Below are 14,497 nucleotides of genomic sequence, written 5' to 3'. Positions count from 1 at the left end.
ATATATATATATAGATAGATATATAGATATATAGATATATAGATATAGATAGATAGATATAGATATAGATATAGATATAGATAGATAGATATAGATATATAGATATATATATATATCTCACAGTGGAATACTACTCAGAATTGAAAGAGAATAAAATTATGGCATTTGCAAGTAAATGGATGGAGTTTTAGAATATTATGCTAAGCAAGTAAGCCAATTCCAAAAAAACTGAAGGCCAAATGTTTTCTGTGATTAGTTGATGCTGATCTGTGATGGCAAGGGCATGGGAAGAATGGAGGAACTTTGGATCGGGGAAAGGGGAGGGTGGGGAGGGATTATGGAGGTAGGAAAGATGGTAGAATGGGATGGGCATCATTACCCTAGGTACACATGGTGTGTCTCTACACCAAGTACAACCAGAGAATTGAAATGTTGCGCTTCATTTGTGTACAATGAATTGAAATGCATTCTGCTGTCATGTACAACTAAGAGAACAAATAATAATAGTAATAGTAATAAAAAGACGTGCAACTTTAATTGTACTTTTTAAAATTTGTTCTTTTTAGATGTAGACATAGAGTGTATTTTGACATATTATACATACATGGAGTATAACTTATTAGGATCTCATTCTTGTGGTTGAACATGATGTGGAGTTTCACTGGTCATGTATTTATAGATGTACATAGGAAAGTTATGTCCAGTTTATTCTACTGTCTTTCCTATTCTCATCCCTCCTCTCTTCCCTTCATTTCCCTTTATCTAATACAGTGAATCTGTATTTCTACGCCCCTTTATTGTGTGTTAACATCCACATATCAGAAAGAACATTCAGGCTTTGGTTCTTTGGAATTGGCTTATTTCACTTAGCATGTTAGTCTCCAGTTTCACCCATTTACCTGTGACTTCTATAATATTATTATTCTTTATGACTGAGCAGTATTCCTTTTTTATATATGGCACATTTTTCTTATCCATTCATCTGTTAAAGGGAACCTAGGTTAATTCCATAGTTCAGCTATTATGAATTGAGTTGCTATAATGATGTAGCTGCATCACTGAAACATGCTGATTTTAAGCCCTTTGGATATAAACCAAAGGAGTGGATTAATGGGGTCAAATGGTAGTTCCGTTCCAAGTTTTCTAAGGAATCTTCATAATGCTTTCCAGAGTGGTTGTATCAATTTGTATTCCCACCTGCAATGTATGTGTGTACCTTTTCCCCACATCCTTGCCAACATTTATTGTTACTTGTATTATTGATAAATGGCATTCTGTAATTGTACTTCTTTTAAGTTAAAGATCTATAGATCATTGTTTATCAACTCAAGCCACTAAAATTGGTCACATGCTGGCAGTTCTAGCCAAAAATCTAATTGAGGGATATGGGCTTTAAATATTAATTTCAGTATTGTCATTTAACCCCATTATCTTTCACTCTTGCCATTGGTTATTGTGTATATGAGAAATGCTATTATAATTTATGTCACTCGCTATCCAACCTGCAACAATAAAAACAGGACTGGAAGAAAGACCAACTTTTGTGTCCTCCCTTAAGTCTGAATTCTCTCTCAAATGAGAACTTCATAGTTTTATCCCACTAACTTTAGCCAATGCTACCCAACTCCAGAGATGGCTCCTGGTTTTTGCATGCAAACGTATTGAACAAATACATTGCTTTGATATGATGGCTTTTTAAGTCTTTGAAAACGGTTTGTTCTTCAGCTCTTTCTATTTGATCTAATTTGAATAATTTCACACCCTGCATCCATAAGTTTGGTGTTCCAGAATGAATAAAATATTATAGTAGTATCAGAGTTATCTCCCCCACTTTATGTTATGTGTGAGTGCATGTTTATTTATATAAACAGAGTTTCTTATGTTTAGACAACGACATCACTCTGTTGAGTCATGGAGCTTAGTGAACACCAGCCTTCTTAAAACAACATGGTGTACTTCTTCAGTGATAATTTAGGATCAGTTGTATTGCATTTTTGATATGATAATAACAAAAGAAATAACAATAATAGATGGTATATTCAATGTTTATTGGATGCCAGGTACTACATGCTTCACATGTGATACCAGCTTTGATTCACATAATGACCCTGTGAGGTAGTTAACTAAAGAACAGGGAGGTTAAGTGACTTGTCCAACCAAGATCACAGAACTAGTAAATTCTGGGAAATCACTTATGGACTTCTAGGATAAAAGTACTAATTTGGAATCACAAAACATTTTGTCTCTTATTTTCCACTTTGTTCGTTGGGCCTGTGCTGTGAGGTAGTAGAATGAGAATGGATCTTGAAGATCATCTTATAGTTCATGGAACTGAGTCCCAGATGGTAAGAGCTCAGTCCAGAATGCAGTGCTTCTATTCCCCAGAATTTTAGTGTTTCCGTTGCACACAATTTTCTCTATCTGCCTTCCCCACTTCTCCTTTTCTATGTGTCTCGATCTTTGTTTATGGCACTAACAGTGCTAATCAACAATAACAGAAATGCAGTGGAACAGATCACTTAAAATTCTCCCATACCATGTTTTAAATTGATTACAGTTATTGCTAACTCTGAACCTATAAGTTGTTTATCTTTTTAGATTAAAACATAAATTTCAGAATCTCATCAAAAGTTTTATACAATTGCATGATAAAAGTTTCACAGCTCAAATATGCCACTTCTAGAAAGAAGGTCCAGACAATAGGAAAGGAATTGTTGACATTTTATTGAGCGCCTACTGTGCACCAGTCACTCTGCCCAGCCCTCTTATCTCTGATGTCTCAAACCTCCTATCCCAGAAAACTTTATGGCATTCTGTATGAAGACTAGCAAAACACATGGAAAAGAGTGGTATTCTACAAACCTGATGTATGAGAACATGAATGAAAAGAAGTGCTTTGAATCCAGAAAGAGAAAGAACAATCATGAACAGACTACTCACACCTATTGGCTGTTAGCTTCTGGTTCATTTTTGTGCCATTAATTTCACAGCCATTGAAGCAAATAAATATGTGTATAGGATGTCATGAGATGCATTTACAGTAATCAATTTTGGCTCTCATTCATTTGAATCAGCAAAATACTGATAAGTCCTGGGTCCAAAACTATTTTTTTCTTCCATTTAATTGTTTCTTTATTATACCTGACTGTAAATATTTGCTAAGGAAATTTCACCTGTGGAAAGGTTTTTAACCATGCAAGTGGGAGAAATTGTGTCTTGATACTGCTCTGACAGCCTGTGGGCATAAGGAATAAAAACTGCAGGGGCAGTTCCTTTCAGCCATCAGCTCTGGGTTCACAGTGACTTCTTGGTAAAACATTGTTTAAAATAGTGCTGATTTCTTTTTAAACATAATCAATGTTAATAAAAACGGTTCCAACTGAGTTTTGAAACGTGCAGAAACAACTTTCAGTTACCATGAATTGGCTACTGCTCTATGATGTTTTTCCCAAAGAGCCTGTCCTAGCTCACTTATTCACACTGAAGTTTGGAGGACCATTTGCTGGGGACCTAATATTGATTCTCAGTGACTTCCACTTTAGGCTCTGAGACTGATCTCCACATGTGATGTACAGAAGATTGACAGAAGAACAGAATAGGTATCTTTACCTTTTTCTTCTCTTTTCTCAGAACACCCACATACACCTACTATGTCTGTACATATGGGGCTTTCATATACACTCCCCAACAACTATAACAGAAAATGAAGAACAATGGAATCTTAGATCAAGAGTGAAGAATCTACTTTCCAAAGGCTATGTACTCTTTTCTTTTCATCTAGTAATAGTGACTTTCAACAACTAATTGCACTTTCTGTATGAGATCTTCCTGAAAAAAACCCCATCCTTGTTTATAATGTTTGTTCACTGGAACAGGATTTAGTGGATTAAAAAGGCATTACACTTTCCTTCTAAATTGAGGGAGGTGGAATATTCAAACAAAATACTGTGTGTTTGCATGTACATGTATGTACGCACATGGAAACAATGATTTATGGTATGCTGGAGTTGGGCCTAGTCTGCTTCAATTCTGTCCTTTAAAGAGGTATTCAATAACTGTTGGTTGAGCACCTTCTGTGTGTTTGACACTATGCTAAGTTTGGGGCAGCAGGGGAAAGAAATGTGAAGCATGTCCCTTCCCAGATTTTGATAGGTAGAAAGAAGAAACAAATGTACAAAAGCCACTAATCATAATAAGTTGGAATGCTGAGTTTAGTGAAGTGAATTTTTGTGAAAGTGTCAGACCTAGCATTATCTGATAGGTGCTAATAATAGAAGTTAAAGTTCATCTGGACCTTGAGAGGTGAGTAAATAATTCCAGGAAGGAGAATGACTGAGTAAAAGGAGTCATGTTGACTAGAATCACTGAGTGGAACAGAACTGGACTGCTGCAGGCTGTGAGACATGTGGTGGGCCCTTGTAACCCTGGCTGAGGGGTTTGTAACTAAGGTGAGGCCAGACTATGAATGGGTCTTAAAATTCAAGCAATGGATTTTTTGAGTTATAATGTCATATTGTAGACAGTAGACAGCTTTTGAGCCATTGAGAAATATGTTGAAAGCAATTTTCAATTAATCATGGCCTTGTTAGAAAGTTTCTTTTCAATTGCATATTGAAGTGCAGTATAATTTATACAAAGTAGAACTCAGAGGAATCCACCCTGCTATGTATTAATGTTTCTTGTGGGTACTATCTTTGGAGAAATAGGGGTGTAAAGCAGCATCTATTGAAAAATTGAAATGTCCACTCTGAAAATCAAAGCTAAACAGGTATAGGACATTGTAATTAAATAGGAAAGTTTCTTTTAAGGGTGATTAAATATTGCAGTGGCTGCTAAAGGGTAGTTCTCTTGAGTCATTTACTTAACAAGTAGTTACGACTTACCAAAGGTTCTTCCCAGAGAAAAAGATAGTAACCGGATAAAAATTTTATAGGGCTGCAAGCAAACAAAACACTGAATATGAATGAACTGGTTTGTTTGTTCATTTTTGTTTTTGTTTGTTTTAAGATGGGGTCTCACTATGTTGCCCAGGATGGCCCTGAATTTGCAGTCCTCCTGCCTCAGCCTCCCAAGTAGCTGGAATTGGAGGCATGTGCCACCACAATCAGCTGTTTGTTTTGATGACAGTCTTTGCACAGGCTGCTATATAATCCATTACTGAAAATAAAGGGAGCCTCTTTATGTTTTAGGTATACCCTCTTTACTACCTACATACCACTAATTTTATTTACTGGCTGTGTAAGGTAAAGGAGAATCTCCTTAGAATATTCTTTGTTGAGATGCAGAGACGATCTTCACTTTTGCATCTTTTAGGGAAAGAAATTCTATGATTATATTAATTGAGTCAATGTTGGTATGTTATAGATTTCATTGCAAAAACAAAAAAGAAATGTAGCTCAGTTGAGAACCTTTTTTTTTTCTTTTTCTTCCATGGTATAGGGCTTTGATCTCTTTGTTGCATTACTTATTTAGAATCATACTTTAAACACATAGTATCTTTTTGTAATTGATGACATTATAGTCAGAGGATATGTTATCAACACTTGGAAAATAGTCATATTTGGTTTATAGTCCCACTGTGTGGTTACTTTTTGTACAGATGTACTATTTGCTTGAAGACAAAATATAATCCAGGGCTGGGGTTATAGCTTGATGGTAGAGTGCTTGGGTCACACATGTGAGGCCCTGGGTTCTATCCTCAGCACCACATAAAAATAAATAAGATGGAGGTATTGTGTCCAACTATAACTAAAAAATAAATATATATAAACAACCCAATTAGATATAGATTTTATATAAATATCTATATAGAGATACATATATATGTCTATATATAGATGTATATATAATCTAACTGGGTTGTTAAAATTGTAATATATAACCTCACTGGTTTTTATCTGTTTAAATTATTAATGATTAAGGGAAGTTTTGTTAGAATCTTCCCCTGAAATGGTAGATGAGTCTTTCTCTTTCTGTTAGTCCTTGCTTTACATCTTTTAAGACCATAGTTTTAGATGCATGTAAATCCACACTATTTCTAGGAAATGGAATCTCCTAATCATATAATTTCTGATTTGCAGATGCTTTTTATCTTAAAGTTCATTTTAGCTGATATATGTATATAACCTTTCTTTTGATTATTAGTTCTCTGGTATATCATTTTTCTGACCTTTACTTTCATCTTTATACTCTTATGTGCTAGAAAGTTTTCACATGAACAGCGCTTAGTTGGAATTAATATTGCTGTTTAATTTGGTTTTTATTTATTTATTTTTTTAACAGAATCACGTCATCTCTATTTATGGTAATTGTTGATATATTTGTATTTGCCATTTTTTCAATTTACACCACCTTTTGGTTATTGTTCTCTCATTTCTTGGCTTTGTTTGAATTTTATCTTTACTAATTTTCTCCCTGTAAACTTCGGAAATTACACATTGTATTCCATTCTGTTAGGGATTAATTACCTTATAATTCTTCCACATTTTAAATTCTCAAAGTGTAAAACTCAATCATCTTGCATAAAATTTAAGACTTTAGAACACTTAACTTTGAGCATACCCTCCCAATTTATGTATTATTGTTGTCACGTGTTGTAGTTCTATCTTTTTTCATTCCACGGGATATTGTCATCTATTATTGTAGTTTTAGTCATTGTTGATTTTGATATACCACCACCCTTACACTTGCTTTGTTTATCATTTCTTCTTAATTACAGATTTGCTTCTGGGTTCTTTCCTTTGCTCTAAATGCAGACTTTTGAAGTTTCTTTTATGTAATTCTGTTCTTCACACATTCATTTTTTTAAAATTATTTGAACGTGTCTTTATTTCTTAGGAAGATTCTTAGTGGGTATTAATTTCTTGTTTTCTGTCAGCACATAAAGGATATATTCCAACTGATTCCTGGCTTTCTATGTTATGTTGGAAGTTAGTTATTAATCTAATTGTCATTCTTTTTTTCTCTGTCTTTGATATTCTACAGTTTCATCATGACATACTATGTACAGATTTCTTTTATTTTTCCTCGTTTTTCTTAGGAGTCTTGAGTCTTTGGAGTGGTGTCTTTCTTTAGCTTTAAGAAATTCTCAGTCAATATTAAATTTTCAAAATGACTTCTGAATAACTTTTACTCTTCTTAATCTTTTAAAACACATTAGATACTTGTTAGACTCTTTTACTCTGCCTTCACATCCCTTAACCTTTTTGGCCATTCCATCTGCTTTGTCATGTAGATATTATCTTAAATATGAGCTCAGTAATTTGCAAAACTTTACAGTTTTTAGTCTTTTACTCTTTAACTGCTTATGTTTTGGTCTTCTATGGTTTCATACATTACTAGGAAAATCTGTCTGCTTCTGAGATAGCTATGATCTATCTACTACCCCTTATTAAGTCATATTAAATATACCTATCTTCCTGACTTTTCAATTGTTACTTTTTAGTTCAGGCAAACATACATAATTCAGAATCTGGTATAAAGATAGATGAACTAAGAGAGCTTAGGAAGTTTGCCCCGTGCCTTAAGTGAACCATTGTGAGCCATAGGATGTCATTGAAGTCTCATTCCAGGTGCTTCAAACCTGTTTGTAAGTGGAAGGCATCTCAAATAAGGGAGCTCTTTGCAGAGTACCAAGTCTCTAATTTTGCTTACAGTAGCATGTAATATAAGAGATTTCCAATCATTGAAGATAGTTCTGTATCCCAGGATATGGAAACTTAATCTTTTTGACTCCTCTGAGAATTGTCATGAAAATAGTGCACGATTCTTCAGGTGGGTTCGTAATATAAATAACCAAAGGAAAGTGACACATTGGCCACTGTGCTTCAAGTTACACTCAGGAGAAAACTTGGACTGCTACCAGCTCAAGTCAGTGGTGAAATATATCACCTCACAGTAGTAATCATCATCATCATCATCACCATCCAAATGTGGTGCAGGCTTCAGACATAGTATATTGTCTGTGATCTTCTGGTTCTGAACTTTTTTTCTTGATAGCTTCATTGTCATATAGGTAGCAGGATGACCTGTGTAGTTCCAGGTATCTCAGCCAAACATGCAAAACCGGGAGGTAGAAAATGGACAGTCTCTTTTGGTATCTCCTTAGGAGCCAGGAAAACTTCCCCCATAAACTCTGTTCCCCGTTCCTTACTTTCATACACCTAACCCAAAGACTTGCTCTGATGTCTTATTGTCTCAAACTGTCAAAGGGAAAGAGAGTAATATGAATGACTTATTATAGTCAATCAGAGTTTATTGCTGATCTGGCCACTGGGTAATGCCCATGTGAATCTTGTGAGCTCAGTGGATTATTCTAAATTTGATGTTTTAAAAATTCTGATGCTAATCTCAGTGGTTTGGGAAGCTGAGACAGGAGCAAGTTCAAAGCCAGCTTCAGCAAAAAGTGAGGTGCTAAACAACTCAGTGAGACCCTATCTCTAAATAAAATACAAAAAATAGGGCTGGGGATATGGCCGAGTGGTCAAGTGCCCCCAAGTTCAATCCCTAATATCCCCCCCACCCCCGCTAAAAAAAGAAAAAATTCTGGGTGCATTATTGGCCTTAATTTTCTTTGCAAAGTATTCAAAGACCCCTGTCGATGCAGATCTTCACAAAGAGAACCAAATTAGAGGTGATTAAGATCTTCTAAACACTCTGTGTTTGTTCTCTCAGAATGTTCCTGGGTGGAAACCTAGGGTTTGTTTGAAAACATGCTTCTGCTTTTAGGTAGTTATATCACCATTGATAAAATTGGCATATAGGCATTTTTTTATCAATAAGCTAAAATATTATTGTCCATTTTATAGAATTCCACATCTTATGGATCTAAGACTAGATTAAAGACACTTTAAGGTATGAAATTCTATCATAGTAGACATCTAAAGGTTATGGTTTTTAGTGGTGGAAGCAGATACCTTATTCTTTTAGTGTACATTATCACAATTCACTGCTTTGATAAAATGACCTCTAGTTGCTTTAATCTCTACAACTGTTTATGCTGTATAGATAACTGCTTTTTTATATAGAAGTAGAATTCTATGCTGAGATTGATTTTTGTTCACCACCATCCCTTTATGAAATTATAAGATTTTAAAATTTAATTATAAATTTTGCCCCCCTATCAAGTCATTTTGAGGTTAAAAAATTTGGCTCCCTTTTTGCTGAATCCACAAATGTTAATATTAACGGCTTTATAGTTTTCTTCTATGGAGGATAAGTGACCAGACATTCAGCACTCATTTATTAAGCACCTATTGTGTGAAGTAACACAAATTTTAGAGAAAGAAATCAGTTAATATTGAACCAGACTTCAGTAAACTTGGTTCTTTTCCTCTCTATTTTTACAGTCAGTTGTGTTTTTTTGTTTTTTTGGTGTGTGTGTGTGTGTGTGTGTGTATGGTGGAAAGTAAGACAAATCTCTGCTTTAAAGAATTTACAACCATGAGTTGTATGGGAAGGTATTAATATAGAAGAGGAGATTGACTGGTTAAGAACAAGGAGATTATACAGGGTACATGAAGTGCCCTTTTTTGTGCAAAGGAAGAAGTTCTGCATCTAAAAAGGCATGTCAGAGGGTGGCACTTAGAAGTTCAGGTGAAGTCTCACCCCAGTTGTTCATCCATCAAGGACTTAGGCCATTGTCACATCTTTCCAGAGAATAATTCATTGACCTGTTAGTTTATATGTGCTGCTTTCTTTCATTTATAATTATTACCTTTTTAAAAAAGTCTTTGTTACTATTATTTTATGTTGCTTACAGTTTCTTTAAGAAACATAGAATAATACTGAATTTACTCTGGGTTTATTTTATTTTTTGTTATTTTATTTTTTTCCAGTTCTGGGGATTGAAAAAGTGTCTCATATAAGTCAGGCAAAGTCTACACTAAGCTGTATCCCTAGCCCATACTCTTGAGTTTAGATATTAAGGCAATTTGCTTCCTTAGAGCAAAGTAAATACTTTAATTTTCAAATTATAGAACGTTCCCCATCTTGAAAAGACGGGTTTCAAAGACTCCTCTGTAAGATATTTCCCCATAGAGACAATGTTATTAGTATGATTCCCATACTAACAGAAGGAGATTTACTAAACTCATATTAAAACTAAAAACCTATAGTTAGATATCTGAAAGAGTATGATGATTTTGTATCATGGTAATAACATAGCTCACAAGGTTTATACATAGTGTGGATATTGCAACATGAAGCAGAGAACAATATGCTTGCAATTGTATTGAGTTTAAGTTATATTTTGGGTCAGCTAGCTTTTTGTGGACTAGCTGAGAGCATATGTGCTATATAAAATATGATATTTATTAGCAAATGTGTTCCAGGTTCCCACTTTAGATTCCAGGTGAATACCTCCCTGTCATTTCCATGGCAGTCCCAGGCCAACTAGCCTGAAGAAAATTAAGTAGTTCTGGAAATAATCTTGCTTTCCCGGTGTCATCCCTTTGAGCAGATTGTAGATTGGCTTTTTATATAAATGAGACATTCACAAGTCAGGTGTTCATAACACTGAGAATGCTTGTATATATTTTATGTGGCCGGTATGGCTAAACATAGCTATATTTTACTGTTAGCTGTCCTGGGTTAAATCATGACGGCATGTTCTTTGGGGCAACTTGCAGTTGCCTGTGTGCAATGATGGAAAAGCTAAGAACATCCTCCTTTAAAGGATGAATCATAATCCAACTTGCTTTGCAGTTGGTTTCATAGGTTTAGTGGGCTGTCACTCAACAGGACTTTTAAAAAATTTTTTCCATATCCCATGACATACAAATGGTAATATTTGTGGATTCTTCAAGGTACTGTTTTTTGTTTTTTTTTGTTTTTTTTTTCTGCTTATGGACAATACTTATTCTTTTGGCTAATCTCTTTTTCCAGAAATGGTCAAATTCCTGGTAGTATCTGCCAGATATAGTTTAAAGAACATTTAGTTCAATAATTAATTATAAAACTATTAACCCATGGCAATGTTTTGTGACCCATAGATTGGTTTCAATAAGCCAGAAGAAGATAATCAATACACAATAGAGATTGAAATAAACATTCATTTTTTGTTACTGTACATACAATTTTATCCACAATTTATCTCCTTAAATCCCCTTAATCTTTGGTGGAAAACCCCTTCCTCTTAACTAATCTTTGTTGTGTTTTCTCCTCTTGATTTAGGGCAATCCCCTAGCAGTCTGAACCCAGGAACAGGTGTCTCATTAAAAAACTGTGGTTAAGTATTGGGTGAACTCTAGCAGAGATTGTGAGAAAGGAAAACTATGTTGATGTTTGGTGAGGATTAGACAAAGGAACTCTTCACCTATGTCTGATCAAGCTCTGAGCTGTAAAGATGGTCTTTTGAGGAGGAAGCATGCAGCTCTTTGGAGGAGGGAAGCATTTTCTTGTGCAGGGAATTGCTACAGTTCCATATTCTAAAGCATGAGTCACGGATGTTTTTATGATTACACATCCCTCCTAGCATATGAGGAATAAACTTTAGAGGAAAGGAAGTTAAAAGAAAACAGAAGTGTGAATAACTGCTAATGGTGCGCTCTCTGGCTCCATTCGGTCTGCCATTTCATCATACATAAAGAGGGTAGGTCAGAGATTCCTTTCCTGGCAAATAAGTGGCAACATATGTTTGAAACAGTGAATGGAAACTATAGGGGGAAGATGACAGGCATATGGCAATAGGAAGGCAAGGGAAAATTTGTTGCCCTAATGTAGCCACTTAATCAGTATGCTCCTCCATAGATGGGCTCTTTTACTTTTAAAAGTCTGCATTCCCCCTTAGTACAGTATTTTCTGTGTACAAAACGTGTTTTCTAGTTTTGGTTTTGGGTTGTTTTTTTTTCTCTTGTTGATCTTCATGAATGGCAGTCACTTTAAGCCCTTTAGGTACCATACACAGTACTTGAGATAAAGGTTCATTGACTAGGGTCTGGACTATCATCAAGAAATAGGATCATTTATTAAAGTAGTGAAAACAAAAAGTGAGGAAGCACTTGAAAGCCATGGCTCTGATGAGCTGAGAACAGATTACTATCTTCAGGAGCACTCTTTATTGAAATGATAATTCTAAAATGACAGTGTTGACAATTCATTTGTTGCCATAACAACTAAACCTTTGCTACAAGGTACATAAAGACAAGGGTATTCATTAATTAATGTTCACTTTCTAACAAATTGAAACCACAATATTTTACTGTGAAAAAGATAATTTTTTGAACAAAAAAATTCAGTATATACAAAAGGGAGCTGTCCTTTTTCCAGCCAGGTGTGGTGGTACACACCTGTAATCACAGTGACTTGGGAGGCTGAGGCAAGAGGATCACAAGTTCAAAGCCAGCCTCAGGCAATTTAGCAAGACCCTGGCTTAAAATAAGAAACCGGAAAAGGGCTGGGGATGTGACTCCGTGGTTAGGTACGCTGGTACTAAAAAAAAAAAAAAATCATGATTTGCTTCTAAAAACAAATTTATTTTTGCTTTGAACAGAAATTATTTTGATAAAGAATATTAACAATCTTTATGTTTCTCAGATTTAATAAGACTTTATTTTACTTTTAATAAGACTTAACTGGTTATTAAAGGCTTGTCAGGTTGTAGAGAAAAATCAGTTGGTGTTATTACCGATTAGAATCTTCACAATGAATAAGTTTATGAATAAAGAACTTATTCATGCTACTATTTTGTCTATTTCTTATGTACATATGTATTAATATTATTTAAGTGCACATCAATGCTATAGAGCCCAAATACTCTGTACCTGTTCTCTTCCATACCCTGTTGGCATAAATGGTGTGATTTTTTTTTTTTTTTTAATGTCCTGACAAGAACAGTGAAGAGAAGGAGAGGTTTATTTTGCGTTTACAGTTTCAGAGGTTTGATCTATGTTCATCTCGGGGCCTGAAATGAGGCAGAATATCTTGATGCAAGGACATGGCAGAAAAAAGCTGCTCAGCTCATGACAGCTGGGAAGCAGAGAGAGAGTAAGGAGCCAGGTACAAGATACAATCCCTAAGGGCATACCCTCAGTGACCTACTTCCTCCAGCCAAATCCCACTGCCTACGTTACCAGCTAGTAGTCCAGTCAGATTATTAATCTATCAAATGGATTAATCCATTGATGAGGTTACAGGCCTCATCATAATGTAAAAGCCCCACCTCTGAACCTTCCTGCATTAAGAGCCATGTTTTCATTTGTTTCTTTTGGGGATATGTTTCTAGATTCAAACCATAACAAGTACTTTATTTGTACTCACAAATTTCTTTTTTTTATTGGTTGCTCAAAATATTACAATGATCTTGACATATCATATATCATACATTTGATTCAAATGGGGTATGAATTCTTATTTTTACCATGTGTACAGATTGCAGGATCACATTGCTAGTATGGCAGTATGTATAAACGTGGATGTATAACCAATGTGATCCTGCAATCTGTACTCACAAATTTCTGTTTACATTTACCTATGTGAGACGTGGCAGAGAGAAGGCAGAGCTGAATTATATAGCCAGTCCACTGCCTGTATTTATGTGGCATAGGAGCCAAGAATAGTTTTCACAAGTTTAGATAGGTGGAAAAGAATCAAAAGAAGATTATTTTATGATATGTGAGAGATACGTGAAATTTAAATTTCAGTGTCCAGAGATAAAGTTCTTTGGAAAGAGGGTCACACCCATTTGTTTACATTTTATTTGTGGCTGCTTTCCCTGCTCTAACAACTGAGTTGGGATGAAACAAACCACCTAGCTCACAAAGCCAAAAATCCTTACTTCCTGGCCCTTTACAGAAAATGTTTGCTGACCTCTTCTATAGCTTGGACAATAAGTATACACAGTTCATGATATAATACTTACAATGCATAACCTGAATAAATGTAGTTCAGAACAAAATAAAGAAAACCAACTTAAAAGGTTTGACCTTATATATCTCAACTAATTTATGTTTATTTACCTGACACCAAATTTAAATTTTTCTGTTCTAGTTCTATTTTATATCTTGAGTAGTCTATATTGGTAAGGATTGATTACCGTGGCCAAGAAAATGGGATTCCTTATGGTGGAGGACTGAGGTGATATGGTGTGGTGTATTTGAGGGGAAATCCAGAATAGTGAAAGGAGAAAAATGTTGTGTTTCTGAAACTAAGGAGAAGCAACGAGATTCTGAACTGGAGACTTTCCCATTTCTTGTCATATCACGTTTTTTTATCTCACCTTGACTCAAAATGGTATTTCCAAGATGGGATCTCCAATGTCGATGCCTCATATTAATGTTAATATTTAATATTATAATGTTGGGCTTAATAGACTTATCTGTTATCGTGTTCCCATACTCAAAAAAAAGAAGGAAGCACTCAAAAGAAGACTTTTAAAGACTTTTAGTCACTTAAGAGCTTAAATATGACTCATTATATTTTAGTTATTTTTTCTTGAATATTTTGACATTTTTAAAGATTGTTAGGGAAAATAAATTCCTTCCTATATTGTATGTAACAT

General features: G+C 34.9%; 2 protein-coding genes across 5 annotated transcripts in view; one reads left to right on the top strand and one right to left on the bottom strand.

Moving 5' to 3' along the window:
• Nucleotides 1-14,497, top strand: part of Cmss1 (cms1 ribosomal small subunit homolog) — a 330,444-nt gene that overhangs the window by 58,358 nt on the left and 257,589 nt on the right. The gene's annotated exons all lie outside the window — the stretch shown is intronic.
• Nucleotides 1-14,497, bottom strand: part of Filip1l (filamin A interacting protein 1 like) — a 270,009-nt gene that overhangs the window by 54,905 nt on the left and 200,607 nt on the right. The window lies entirely within an intron of this gene.

The sequence above is a fragment of the Marmota marmota genome, unplaced genomic scaffold (genome assembly GCF_001458135.2).
Source record: "Marmota marmota marmota unplaced genomic scaffold, marMar, whole genome shotgun sequence".
Taxonomy (NCBI): domain Eukaryota; kingdom Metazoa; phylum Chordata; class Mammalia; order Rodentia; family Sciuridae; genus Marmota; species Marmota marmota.
Note: the sequence above shows the minus strand (reverse complement) of the source record. Positions and strands in the feature narration are given on the sequence as shown.